The sequence below is a fragment of the Neoarius graeffei genome, chromosome 11, assembly GCF_027579695.1.
Source record: "Neoarius graeffei isolate fNeoGra1 chromosome 11, fNeoGra1.pri, whole genome shotgun sequence".
In the NCBI taxonomy this organism is placed as follows: domain Eukaryota; kingdom Metazoa; phylum Chordata; class Actinopteri; order Siluriformes; family Ariidae; genus Neoarius; species Neoarius graeffei.
In genome coordinates this window covers 1,722,049-1,735,899 of record NC_083579.1, presented here as the reverse complement: position 1 = coordinate 1,735,899, position 13,851 = coordinate 1,722,049, and the positions used below count along the sequence as shown (strand labels likewise).

Here is a 13,851-nt window from a genome sequence, read left to right as displayed (position 1 = left end):
GTACTTGGACCACATGCAGCTAGAAGTAAGTTTTCTGATTCCACAGTAACTCTGGATGGCCTTTCTGTTTCTTCACGTGCAGCAGTAAAAGACCTCGGAGTGATTATTGACCCCAGTCTTTCATTCGAAACTCACATTGATAACATCACCTGGATAGCTTTCTTTCATCTCAGAAATATTGCTAAGATAAGAAATTTAATGTCATTAAATGACGCGGAAAAACTAGTTCATGCTTTCGTTCCCTCCAGGTTGGATTATTGTAATGCCTTACTGTCTGGATGTTCCAATAAGTGCATAAACAAGCTCCAGTTAGTTCAAAATGCAGCAGCAAGAGTCCTTACTAGAACTAGAAAATATGACCCCATCACCCCTGTCTTATCCACACTGCATTGGCTCCCAATCACATTCCGTATTGATTATAAAATACTACTATTGACCTTTAAAGCACTGAATGGTCTCACATTGATCTTGCTGAGTGAACTTCTCGTCCTTTATGACCCGCCACGCCTACTTAGATCAAAAGGTGCAGGCTATCTGCTGGTACCTCATATAGTGAAGGCTACATCAGGGGGCGGAGCCTTTTCTTACAAAGCCCTACAGTTATGGAACAGCCTTCCAAGTAGTGTTCGGGAATCAGACACAGTCTCAGTGTTTAAGTCTCGGCTGAAAACAGATCTGTTTAGTCAAGCCTTGTGTTAATGGTGTTTATGAGGTAAAGGAGTAGATCTGGAGGATCCTCAGACAGAGTGTTTTGGTAAACTGGGATGTATGGATGCTGTCAGTCCCCACTCGCTTACTCACTCGAGTTTGTTGACAGTGTAGTGGCTGCTGCTTTATGTCCCCCCCCATCTGTCCTTCTGAGTTACATGTTGGTCCTGGGATCGAGATGCTGAACCTCTTCTGCTCCTCGGACCTGCCTGATCCATCCTGGTGCCCTGTGTCTAATTGGAGTCTCATCACATCGCTCCTGTGGAGGACAGCCCCATATGGACAGTTGAAAGTCAGACCTGGAGGACGCTCTGGACTCTTACAGTAATGCTTTTATGGCTGAGGACTACAGCTGACTTGCTAACTTTAGGACTGCAGTTGTCATGAACAGTTTTGCACTCAAGTTTCCATCAATGAAGAGTTTATAACATCAACGAAACTGTCCTCATGTTAAAACTGTTAATATTATAGTCATGCTGTCTGTTGTTGCCTAAATGAGGATGGGTTCCCTTTTGAGTCTGGTTCCTCTCGAGGTTTCTTCCTCATGTTGTCTGAGGGAGTTTTTCCTTGCCACCGTCGCCACAGGCTTCATCATTGGGGATAGATTAGGGATAAAATTAGCTCATGTTTTCAGTCGTTCAAATTCTGTAAAGCTGCTTTGCGACAATGTCTATTGTTAAAAGCGCGATACAAATAAACTTGACTTGACTTCCTGGGGAGAGCCTTGATGATTGTGTCTCTCTAAAATCCCAATATATCAATGGTACCTTCACACACACACACAACTCCCCCATGCCGTGGGCACTCAAGTCTCAAGTCAAGTTTATTTTTATAGCACTTTTAACAATAGAAATTGTCACGAAGCAGCTTTACAGAATTTTAGAGACTTTAAACATGAGCTAATTTTATCCCTAGTCTATCCCCCCCACTGATCTGGGGGATCAGTGGGGGAGATAGACTAGGGATAAAATTAGAAACAAAATAAGACTGAAAGTTTATCGGATATTCAACTAACACCATTCTGGAAGATTCCACATTCAGCAGGTTAATTGGTCGCATGATTGGGTTTAAAAGGAGCAACACCAAAGCCTCAGTCTGTGTAAGTAAGGATGGGCGTGGCTCACTGATTTGTGCCAAAATTTGTGAGAATTGTCAGTTTAAATTGTTAATTGTTAATTTAAAAAAAAACACACATTTTGCAACACAAGATTTTAGGTCTTTCAAAATCTACAGTCCATAATATTTAATCGTATGGGATCTGAGGATACGAATTGTTGCAGTTTTGCGACTGGAATTTTTGTCCATTTTTGCTCGATAAAAGACTTCAGCTGCTCAACAGTCCGTGGTCTCCGTTGTCTGATTCTCCTCTTCATGATGCTCCATACATTCTCAGTAGGAGACAGATCTGGACTGGCAGCAGGCCAGTCAAGCACACACACTCTGTATCTATAAAGCCACACTGTTGTAGCCCATGCAGAATGAGGCGTGGCATTGTCCTGCTCAAATAAGCATGGACTTCCTGGGAAGAGACGTCGCCTTGATGACTATGTCTCTCTAAAATCCCAATATATCAATGGTACCTTCACACACATGTAACTCCCCCATGCCAGACCCTCCAGGATTTCGTGATGTTGCGATTTGCAACTTCAACACAAATTCAACCAATCCCCGCGAATTCAGGGCGGTGTTGCAATTATATCCAATCACCGCAACTTTCCCGCAAATTTGACCAGTCGTTGGCGTCGTCTTGAGGTGACGTCGACAAACTACCTTCCGCCTTACTTCCGTGTATACGTTCAAGAGAAGCAGCATGTGCGCAGTGTTGCCAGATTGGGCAGTTTTAAGTGCATTTTGGTGGGTTTTGAATATATTTTGGGCTGGAAAACGTCAGCAGTATCTGGCGACACTGCATGTGCGAGTCAGTGTTTATAATAGGCTTAAATTCTGTTACTGAAAGTGTGTTATGTTTACAGTGAAGGACTGTGTGCACTTTACATTATTTTTTTTACTTAATACAAAAAATTAATGGATGCCAACATTTTTGCCAAAATGGTATTTTATTTTCCATTGTTTAGGCAGCTTCAGCATCATACTGTGAGATTTTGTTCAAATTGTTTTTTTCTTCTACGAAGCCTGAGCCATTTATTTTATTAGTTTATAATTACTGTTTAATTTAGTCTTCAGGAGAGACTGGGGCGGCACGGTGGTGTAGTGGTTAGCACTGTCGCCTCACAGCAAGAAGGTCCGGGTTCGAGCCCCGTGGCCGGCGAGGGCCTTTCTGTGTGGAGTTTGCATGTTCTCCCCGTGTCCGCGTGGGTTTCCTCCGGGTGCTCCGGTTTCCCCCACAGTCCAAAGACATGCAGGTTAGGTTAACTGGTGACTCTAAATTGAGCGTAGGTGTGAATGTGAGTGTGAATGGTTGTCTGTGTCTATGTGTCAGCCCTGTGATGACCTGGCGACTTGTCCAGGGTGTACCCCGCCTTTCGCCCATAGTCAGCTGGGATAGGCTCCAGCTTGCCTGCAACCCTGTAGAAGGATAAAGCGGCTACAGATAATGAGATGAGATGAGATGAGGAGAGACTGCCTGCACACAGTACTAGTCTCATCTCATTATCTCTAGCTGCTTTATCCTTCTACAGGGTCGCAGGCAAGCTGGAGCCTATCCCAGCTGACTCTGGGTGAAAGGCGGGGTTCACCCTGGACAAGTCGCCAGGTCATCACAGGGCTGACACATAGACACAGACAACCATTCACACTCACACCTACGGTCAATTTAGAGTCACCAGTTAACCTAACCTGCATGTCTTTGGACTGTGGGGGAAACCGGAGCACCCGGAGGAAACCCACGCGGACACGGGGAGAACATACAAACTCCACACAGAAAGGCCCTCGCCGGCCCCGGGGCTCGAACCCAGGTCCTTCTTACTGTGAGGCGACAGCGCTAACCACTACACCACCGTGCCGCCCCACAGTACTAGTATTAATAGTTTTTTTTCTTACATGAAAGCTGAGGCATTTATATTATATTTTAAGGTAACTTCATGTTGTGCTGTGAGGTTCTATGCACTTTAACTTTTGAACCAACAGGTGCATTTGGACAAGTAAAGCCTATTTTTCGCATTTTTGTAGTCCTGGTAATCTTTTATATTGGTAAAGTTGTTTATAGGACCATTCCTCAGTGTCTTTGTTTTTTTAATCAATAGTTTTTCAGTAATAACTTAATATTTAACATATCACTCAATTTTAATCACAAAAAGAGAAAATCGCAACAATTTCTCGCAACTTTCACTTCCTCCCGCAATGTAATCGCAACAAAAACCTAAAAAACACCGCAACCTTCATCGCAATTTTTTGGAAACCCCCGCAACATCAGACATTTTAGCCCGCAACAATCACAAAAAAGGCCCGCGGAATCCTGGGGGGACTGCCATACCATCACAGATGCTGCTTTTACACCTTTCTCTGATGATAAACTGGATGGTTGTGTTCACCTTTGACCCTAAGAATTGATGTCCAGTTTTCCTGAAAATAAGTTGAAATGTGAATCATCTGACCACAGCATACATTTCCACTGTCTTTCAGTCCATCTGAGATGAGTTCCAGCCCAGAGAAATCAGCGGTGCTGCCTGAGGGCTCGAAGGTCACACGCATTCAATAGTGGTTTCTTTACACACTGAGATGTCTCTGAACTCCCTGAATCTTTTCACAATATTATGTTCTGTAGATTCTGAAAGACCTAAAATCTTGCGTTGGGAAATGTTCTTTTTGAATTGATGAACAATTCTTTCATGAATTTTGGCACAAAGCAGCGAGCCACACCCATCCTTACTTACACAGACTTTGCCTTTGGTGCTGCTCCTTTTAAACCCAATCATGTGAACAATTAACCTGCTGAATGTGGAATCTTCCAGAATGGTGTTAGTTGAATATCCGATAAACTTTTCAGTCTTATTTTGTTTCTGTCCCAACTTTTTCTGAGTGTGTTACAGGAATCAAATTCTAACTTTGTTTATATTTACAAAATACAATTAAGTTGGTCAGTAAAACTACTGAAAATCTTTTCTTTGTACTTTTGTCAGTTCAGTAAAGGTTCACATGAATTAACAAATCACATTTTTGTTTTTACTGCATTTTGGAAAATATCCAACTTTTCTGGAAATGGGGTTAGTCATTCCCTCTAACAAAAGGTTACAACTTTTTCACACTATAATGAACTATAATGAGTTCATCACTGACGATGTGTCCAAGCTGCACCGTCAAGGTGTTTCATGGAACTATCATTACTGGCCTGCCAGTGACTTCCAGGAAAGGCTGGATGACAACCGTGAATAGTGCGGTGACGACTGGAGAGACAGTGGACAGCATGGAGAGACAGCAACCAGGGCAGTGAGGGTTAGCACCCTGAGCTGCAGCTCCCGTGAGGGAGCCCCTACACTAAGCTACAGAAAGTCCCAAGTAAAGATATCCCCAGGGGTGCCCGATAGGGGGGGGGGGAGAATGAGCATCCCAAACGGATGGATCTCAGGGTACAAGACATGAGTGACAGATTATCGACAACGAGAGCAACCTGTTTCTGTGGCAAGGTCTGTAAGAACCTGAGAGGCCTGAGGATCCACCAGGCCAGGATGGGCTGCACAAGGAGGAAGCAAGTCGAGCAACACACAGAGCCAATGTCTAGCATTGACCCTGGTGAGACGGAGGAGGAGAAGGACCTGGAGCAACCCCACAGTGTCCAGAACCTCCACACTCTACATGCTGCCCCTAGCAAACCATCGGAACATTACCGGTTCTTATGGCCTGCCACACACAAGGAGACTGAGTACTGCCAGTTGGATGAAGACATTAATGCTACCCTAGAGGTAGTGTCCAGGGGGGGAGTCGATCAGCGACTCCAACTGTGGGTGGTAAAACCTGATACTCCCTACTAATCAGACAGAACTGAAGAAGCCTTTCGGATGAGAGGTGAAACGTCTTCAAGAATCTTCAAGCAAGTCCAGTTGCTCTCTTTTACCACCCACAGTTACTATGACCTGGATGACTGAGAATCTTCACAGACATCAGCGACTCCAGCTGATGTCTTCTCTGATCATCAGCATTGGCGCTGAGAGATTTGGCAGCAAACAACCAAAGGCCAAGAACACCGCCAGGCCAAACCGGCATGAGACCAAGATCTCCCAGCTCAGGAAAGAACTGAAGGCCCTAAAACAGCAATACAGGAAGGCAAGCGAGGAGGAAAGACCAGCCCTTATAGAGCTCCGGAACATCTTAAGACAGAAGCTTATCTCCCTCCGACGTGCTGAGTGCCACAGGAAAAGGAGCAGAGAGAGGCCTCGCAAGTGCACTGCCTTCATAGCAAATCCATTTGGATTTACTAAACAGCTGCTAGGGCAGAAGCGGAACGGGACCCTGGCCTGCCCAGAAGAGGAGATGAATCAACACCTCTGTGACACATACAGTGACAGCAGGAGAGAGGAAGATCTGCCCCCCTACAGAGAGCTGATTACACCACCAGAACCCTCCACCCCATTCAACATCAAAGAGCCCACCCTGGCAGAAGTCAGGGACACAGTGAGAGCTGCTCGGACCAGTGCAGCCCCAGGGCCGAGTGGAGTGCCATACAAAGTCTATAAACATTGTCCAAGACTCCTTGAGAGGCTGTGGAGACTCATCAAGGTAATATGGTGGAGGGGGAAGATAGCCAAGCAGTGGCGATATGCTGAAGGGGTCTGGCTATCTAAGGAGGAGAATGCAAGCAACATCTCACAGTTTTGCACCATCTTCTTACTCAGCGTGGAAGGCAAGATCTTTTTCAAGATTCTTGCTAACTGGCTAACTGAGTACCTCCTGAGGAATTCCTATATTGACACAACAGTGCAGAAGGGAGGAGTTCCAGGCATGCCAGGCTGTTTAGAACACACAGGAGTGGTCACTCAGTTGATAAGGGAGGCAAGGGAAAACCGAGGGGACCTGGCAGTTATTTGGCTTGACCTTGCCAATGCCTATGGGTCTATTCCACACAAGCTTGTGTCAACAGCTTTGACAACATACCACATACCAGAGAAGATCAATGAACTCATCTGGGACTATTACAGCAGTTTTAGTCTGAGATTCACCTCTGGGACAACAACATCAGCATGGCGTCGATTAGAGAAGGGCATTATCACTGGTCGCACCATATCAGTGGTGCTGTTTGCCCTAGCAATGAACATGATGGTCAAAGCAGCAGAAGTGGAATGTAGGGGCCCCCTGTCCAGATCAGGCATTTGCCAACCTCCAATTCAAGCCTTCATGGACGACCTGACAGTCACAGCAACAACAGTGGCAGGATGCCGCTGGCTCCTGTGTGGACTGGAAAGGATCATCACATGGGCGAGAATGATGTTCAAGCCAGCCAAATCCAGGTCTCTGGTCCTGAGGAAAGGTAGAGTGGTGGAAAAGTACCGCTTCAACTTGGATGGAGTCCTCATTCCATCAGTGACGGAGAAGCCAGCACCCTGAGAGACAAAGCAGCAGTCCAGTCAACGCATGCAGAGCTGAAAATCTGGCTATCAGCAGTGGATAAGTCAGGTCTCCCAGGAAAGTTCAAGGCATGGCTATATCAACATGGTATCCTGCCGAGACTACTGTGGCCACTGTTGATATACAAAGTCCCAATAACTATCGTGGAGGGCTTCGAATGCAACATCAGCCAGTACCTGCGCAGGTGGCTGGGCCTGCCGAAGAGCCTAAGCAGCATTGCCCTTTATGGGTACACCAACAAGCTGCAGCTTCCTTTTACTGGTCTGACAGAGGAGTTCAAAGTCACCAGAGCCAGGGAGGTGCTACTTTACAGAGACTCAACCTACAACAGAGTCTCCTCCGCAGGCATCACCATCAGAACCGGAAGGAAGTGGAAGGCACAGGAGGCAGTTGAACAGGCTGAAGTGAGGCTGAGGCATGGCATCTTGGTTGGCTTGGTGGCAGTCGGACAGGCTGGGCTTGGTAGCTACACAAGACCACGCTACGACAAAGCCCAAGGGAAAGAGAGACATCAGATGGTCCAGGCGGAGAGCCATGCAGAGGTGGAGGAGGAACGCCGCAGCAGGTCTGTGGCCATGCACCAGCAAAGAGCTTGGACTAATTGGAATAATGCAGCTGCACAGAAGATTACTTGGACAGAGCATTGGAAGTCAGAGCCAGCAAGACTCAAGTTTCTGATCCAGTCGGTGTATGATGTCCTCCCAAGCCCATCTAACCTGCATTGCTGGGGGCTAGCAGAAACACCAGCATGTCCACTGTGCCCAGGACTAGGCTCCCTAGAGCACATCCTAAACTGCTGCCCTAAAGCCCTGGGAGAGGGGAGGTACACCTGGCGCAATGACCAGGTGCTGAAGGCAGTAGCTAACACCATCTGCACCGGAATCCAGCAGAGGAAACATCAGCTCCCATCAAGGCACAACATCACCTTCGTTAGGGCAAGGGAGAAACCTCAGGCGACACAGAAGATCTCGACTGGGCTACTAGCCACAGCCCATGACTGGCAGTTGAAAGTGGACCTTGGGAGGCAGCTGAAGTTCCCAGAGCACATTACAAGGATGTTACTCAGGCCAGACTTGGTCTTAACATCTGAGTCCACTAAGCAAGTAGTGCTGCTGGAGCTTACAGTCCCCTGGGAAGACCGGATGGAGGAGGCCCACGAATGCAAGAAGGCCAAATACCTGGAGCTGGTAGAGGCCTGCAGAGAGAGTGGCTGGAGGGCCTGCTGTGAGCCAATCGAGGTGGGCTGCAGGGGTTTTCTAGGGCAATATGTGCACTGGGCATTCAGGGTCCTTGGCATCAGAGGGTTGCTAGAAAGAAGAGCCACCAGAAACATCAGTGAGGTTGCCGAAAAAGCCTCAAGGTGGCTATGGATCAAGAGGGGAGATACATGGAGTAGCACGCTGCTTGGACACAAACCGGGGACTGATCATCCCCGGTTGGGTCGCCCAGGTGAGGGTGTCTGATGTAAGACCCGAAACACCCAATGACCCTGGGTTCATCACTGACGATGTGTCCAAGCTGCACCATCAAGGTGTTTCATGGAACAATGAATGTCTCAGCCTCAGGATCTGAACCCTGTTAAAACCCCAATTAAAAGAGAATGTCAGTGTGTATAACCTGAGAATATAAAAGAGCTTAAAATGTTCTTCATGGAGGTAGAAGATCCTTTACAAGATATCACAGGAAGTGGCTCAGTGTTTCAGCAATAGTTTTGAAATGACTGTTTCATGCTAGTGAGGCTTCTCAGAGTTTTTAGTCAAAAGGAATGAAAAAAGTCAAGTTCAAATTGTGTTTGCCACATACACAATCATACAGAGTACGACATGCAGTGAAAGAACCCATCTGTCCTGCCTGGTGCTGTTCCCAAACCAGGTGGAGATATTTCCCATCAGGATGTTCTCAGTAGTACAGGAGTAAAAGTTCCTTGGTGGAAGATGGAAGTCTCTGAGACATCTCTGATGGAACAGACACTGGTGGGCCTTCTTAACCAGGATGTTGATGTGTCAGGACCAGGGCTTTGAACCAGAATTTTTTTCCTATTGGTTCGTTCCGAACAGAAACGGAATTTTAACGTTTCCGGTTTTGGGTTCCACCATTAAATAGACGTTCCCGAACCGGTTAGAACAAAAAAAATTTCGTTCCCGGAACGGTTAATTACGTTCCCTGTCAGCTGTTTAACAAATGGCTATAAAATTATGTCTCTGTCTCATCCAGCTTAAGCCAAATGTAGGCTAATTCTATTACAGCCTTCATTAAATAAGACAAGAAATAATTCAAAACAATTATTATTTCAAATGTTGGCGATTTGGATTCTCAGTATGTCTTCCCATCTACACAAACAGAAAAAGTGCCAAAAATGAAAGATAATTCGTTTAGTGTGTTACCAAAGGCTAGTCAGGCCCTATACAGGGCTTTCCACAAGCGCCGGCTGCCGGCCATACAGCCGGCACACAATTAAGTCCAGCCGGCTACTTTAATGACTATTATTTTTGTAGCCCACAGGTTCTAAATATTAATTTTCGATTTTAATAAAATTAAATGTTTATCTAACGGACTGACAATGTCAAACTGAACCGCACTCATTTAAGTTGTGATTCGCGCTGTTTGTACCGATAATAACCACAAATTCCCCGCCGACTTTGCTGATCCGCGGCCCCGACATGCGGTGTGCGCGTGCGCGCACTCGGCGGAGGCAGTAGTGTGCGCGCGCGCGCACTTGGCGGAGTTTATTTTGTGTTTAACATGTGTTTTCATGAAATGTTCATTCCTGTTCCCAATATAAAAGATATATTTCAAGAAATTTCTCAAAATCTTGATGATTGTTTGATTCATGTGAGATTGAGATGGAACAATGGGATAAAAAACTGTTGTAATAACAGTGCAGTGTTTTCTTCATTAAACAATAGAATGTCTTCATACAGCATGCAACAAACATTTAACTTCTAACAACAATACTATAAACTTTTTAGTTTTATAGATGCAAATGTATACAGATTTAATTACACAGAACCTCATTTGCATAAATAAACGCAAATTAAAAAAAGTTCCACTACAAACATACCTGTAAGAATCTCAGCAATCACCTGGAGAAGATTAACTCTAATAACTACTGATGAAAGAAATCTGCTGACACTGTGAACAAAAATAAAATGTATTTGTTTCAGAAAAGTTGGGACGGGGCGTGTTTACCACTGTGCTGCATCATCTCTACTTTTACCAGCACTCTGTAAACGTTTGGGAACTGAAGAGACCAGTTGCTGTAGTTTTGAAAGAGAAATGTTGTCCCATTCTTGCTTGATATACAATTTCAGTTGCTCAATAGTTCGGGGTCTCCTTTGTCATATTTCATGCTTCTTAATGCACCAAATGTTTTAAATGGGAGACAGGTCTGGACTGCAGCAGGCCAGTTTAGCAACCGGACTCTTTTACTACGGAGCCATGCAGTTTTAATATGTGCAGAAAGCAGTTTGGCGTTGTCTTGCTGAAAGAAGGAAGGCCTTCCCTGAAAAAGATTTTGTCTGGATGGCAGCATATTGCTCTGAAACGTGTTTATATCGTTCAGCATTAATGATGCCTTCCCAGATGTACAAGCTACCCATGTCATGTGCACTAACGCCCCCTCATACCATCACAGATGCTGCTTTTGAGCTGTCCACTGATAACAAGCCGGATGGTCCCTCTCCTCTTTAGCCTGGAGGACGTGGGGTCCATGATTTCTAAAAAGAATTTCTACTTTTGATTCGTCAGACCTCGGGACAGTTTTCCACTTCGCCTCAGTCCATCGTAAAAGAGCTCGGGCCCAGAGAAGGGGGCGGGGTTTCTGGATATTGTTTATATCTGGTTTTAACTTGCGTTTGTGGATGCAGTAATGAAGTGTTTTCACAGACGATGGTTTTCTGAAGTGTTCCTGAGCCCATACAGTGATTTCCACTACAGACACGTCTGCTTTTAATGCAGTGTCTCCTGAGGGCCTGAAGATCACAGGCATCCAGTGTCAGTTTTCAGCCTTGTCTCTTGCAGACAGAGATTTCTCCAGATTCTCTGAATCTTTTAGTGATATTATGGACCACAGATGATGTGATCCACAAATTCTTTGCAGTTTTATATTGAGGAACGTTATTCTTAAATTGTTGCACTGTTTGCCCACACAGTCTTTCACAGAGCGGTGAACCCCGCCCCATCTTTACTTCTGAGAGACTCCGCCTCTCTGGGATGCTCTTTTTATACCCAATCATCTTACTGACCTGTTGCCAATAAACCAAATTAGTTTTTTAGCATTACACAGCTTTTTCAGTCTTTTGTTGCTATTCCAAAGGTTTGAACTCACAAAGTTCTTTAATGCAGAATTACAGCCACCACGGGCATCCAGTCAAGGATGAAGGAGACAGTAGAAGTTTGTCTGCAACCTTTAATCTCCTTTCGTCATTGACGGAGTGTGGTTATTTGTTTTCATCTCAACAAATCCAATAATACTGGGTCGTTCTTCTGAAGTCATCTTCTAACCAGTTCTGAACCACCTTCTGTTGGTGGTTTCCAAATTTTGTGAATGTGTACTGTGGAGGGGCGGCACGGTGGTGTAGTGGTTAGTGCTGTCGCCTCACAGCAAGAAGGTCCGGGTTCGAGCCCCAGGGCCGGCGAGGGCCTTTCTGTGCGGAGTTTGCATGTTCTCCCCGTGTCCGCGTGGGTTTCCTCCGGGTGCTCCGGTTTCCCCCACAGTCCAAAGACATGCAGGTTAGGTTAACTGGTGACTCTAAATTGAGCGTAGGTGTGAATGTGAGTGTGAATGGTTGTCTGTGTCTATGTGTCGGCCCTGTGATGACCTGGCGACTTGTCCAGGGTGAACCCCGCCTTTCGCCCGTAGTCAGCTGGGATAGGATCCAGCTCGCCTGCAACCCTGTAGAACAGGATAAAGCGGCTACAGATAATGAGATGAGGTGCACTGTGCAGTGGTCAATTATATCTTCCCTCCCTGCTTCTGCTTCTTGTAGCCATCCTTCACTGAATACCGCTCTAAATTATCCCTCTAAGGTACTGATCTCTGATTGGTCAACAGAACACACATCAAACCAATCACCTAAAGCAATATTGAACATTGTAGGTCTTAAAGAAACATACGCATTACTTTTGTTCGGGCATTTTCAACAGTTGCCCCTGTCCCAACTTTTCTGAAATGTGTTGCTGACATCAATTTCAAAATGAGCAGATATTTTTATAAAAACAATACAATTTCTCAGTTTCAACATTTGATATGTTGTCTTTGTCATATTTTCACTGAAATATAGGGTTTCCATGATTTGCAAATCATCACATTCTGTTTTTATTTATATTTTACACAGTGTCCCAACTTTTTTGGAATTGGGGTTGTACTGGAGTGTTTTTCACACTAATGTACTACATTTTATCAAGTGTTGCAGGTCATACCAAATCGTGTATTGTTTTTGTGTTGTGTGAAGCTCCACACTTGTATCATTTTTTTATTGTGTTGTTGTGGTTTGGCCAAGGCCATTTTGAATCATGTATTGTACACTCTGAATCGTGTGTTTTTCAAGATGTATCGCTTCTTATCATCTTATCATGTCTTCCTGCATTGTGCATTCATGTACTGGCTCAGTTGATCTCAGAAAATATGAGAAGTCAAGTTTATCTGTATAACGCTTTAACAACAGACATTGTCGCAAAGCAACTTTACAGAAAACTAAAGACTTTAAACATATGAGCTAATTTTATCCCTAATTTATCCCCAATGATCAAGCCTGAGGTGACGGTGTTGAGGAAAACCTCCCTCAGACGACACGAGGAAGAAACCTTGAGAGGAACCAGACTCTAAAGGGAACTCATCCTCATCTGGGTGATAACAGAGAGCGTGATTATAAATAACTCACTTCTGTAACCGTGTCCTATAGAGTCACAGAGTGCAACTGTGTCACCAGGAAATTCATTATAGTTTAACAGGAAGTCTGTTTTGTTGAAGTTATCAACTGTTCACTGATGGAGACTTGAGTGTAAAACTGTTCATGACACCTGCAGTCGTAAAGTTATCCTGGGGACTGGACTCCAAAACCATCGGAGCAGAACTGTAAGAGTCCAGAGCGTCTTCTAAGCGTGACTTTAGTTTAGACTGTCCGTATGGGGGCCGACCTCCACAGGAGCGATGGGATGAGAACCTCAGCTAGAAGTAGGGCATCAGGAGAAGTGTGAGATGTTCTGCCCAGTAGAGAATGTTGAAGAGGTATGATGTAAGATTTAACCAATGAGATTCTTTGCATAAACTGTGTTATCCTGAAACTGTATAAAATGAGAACTTTGTGAGTCAGATCAGCTGGTTCTTGATTTAATAAAAGAAGATGAACTTTTCTGCAAACTCTGTGTTTTTTCTAACCCTCTGTGACCTTGGGAGAGTTTCCATGGCAGTATTTTCTTGTGAAATGCTGCAGCAGGAGGGTCCTGTGCAGCCTGTGGAAGGCCTGTGAGGTTTGTGCAGCAGCTCCAGGAGCGGAGCAGAGCAGAGCAGAGCATCCCCACACTGCTGCTGTGTCTGTGGAGGAAGCGCCAGCCTCTACGCTCTCTGCGGATCTCCACACGCGCGCCGCACGCTTTCTCCGTAGTGCTGATTGTGAATCGGAG

The 13,851-nt window shown here is 45.3% G+C and overlaps 1 pseudogene; it reads left to right on the top strand.

Annotated features, from left to right (window-relative positions):
* The first annotated feature begins 5,781 nt into the window (after positions 1–5,781).
* LOC132893734 (uncharacterized) lies at positions 5,782–8,690 on the top strand (annotated as a pseudogene).
* The last annotated feature ends 5,161 nt before the right edge of the window (positions 8,691–13,851 follow it).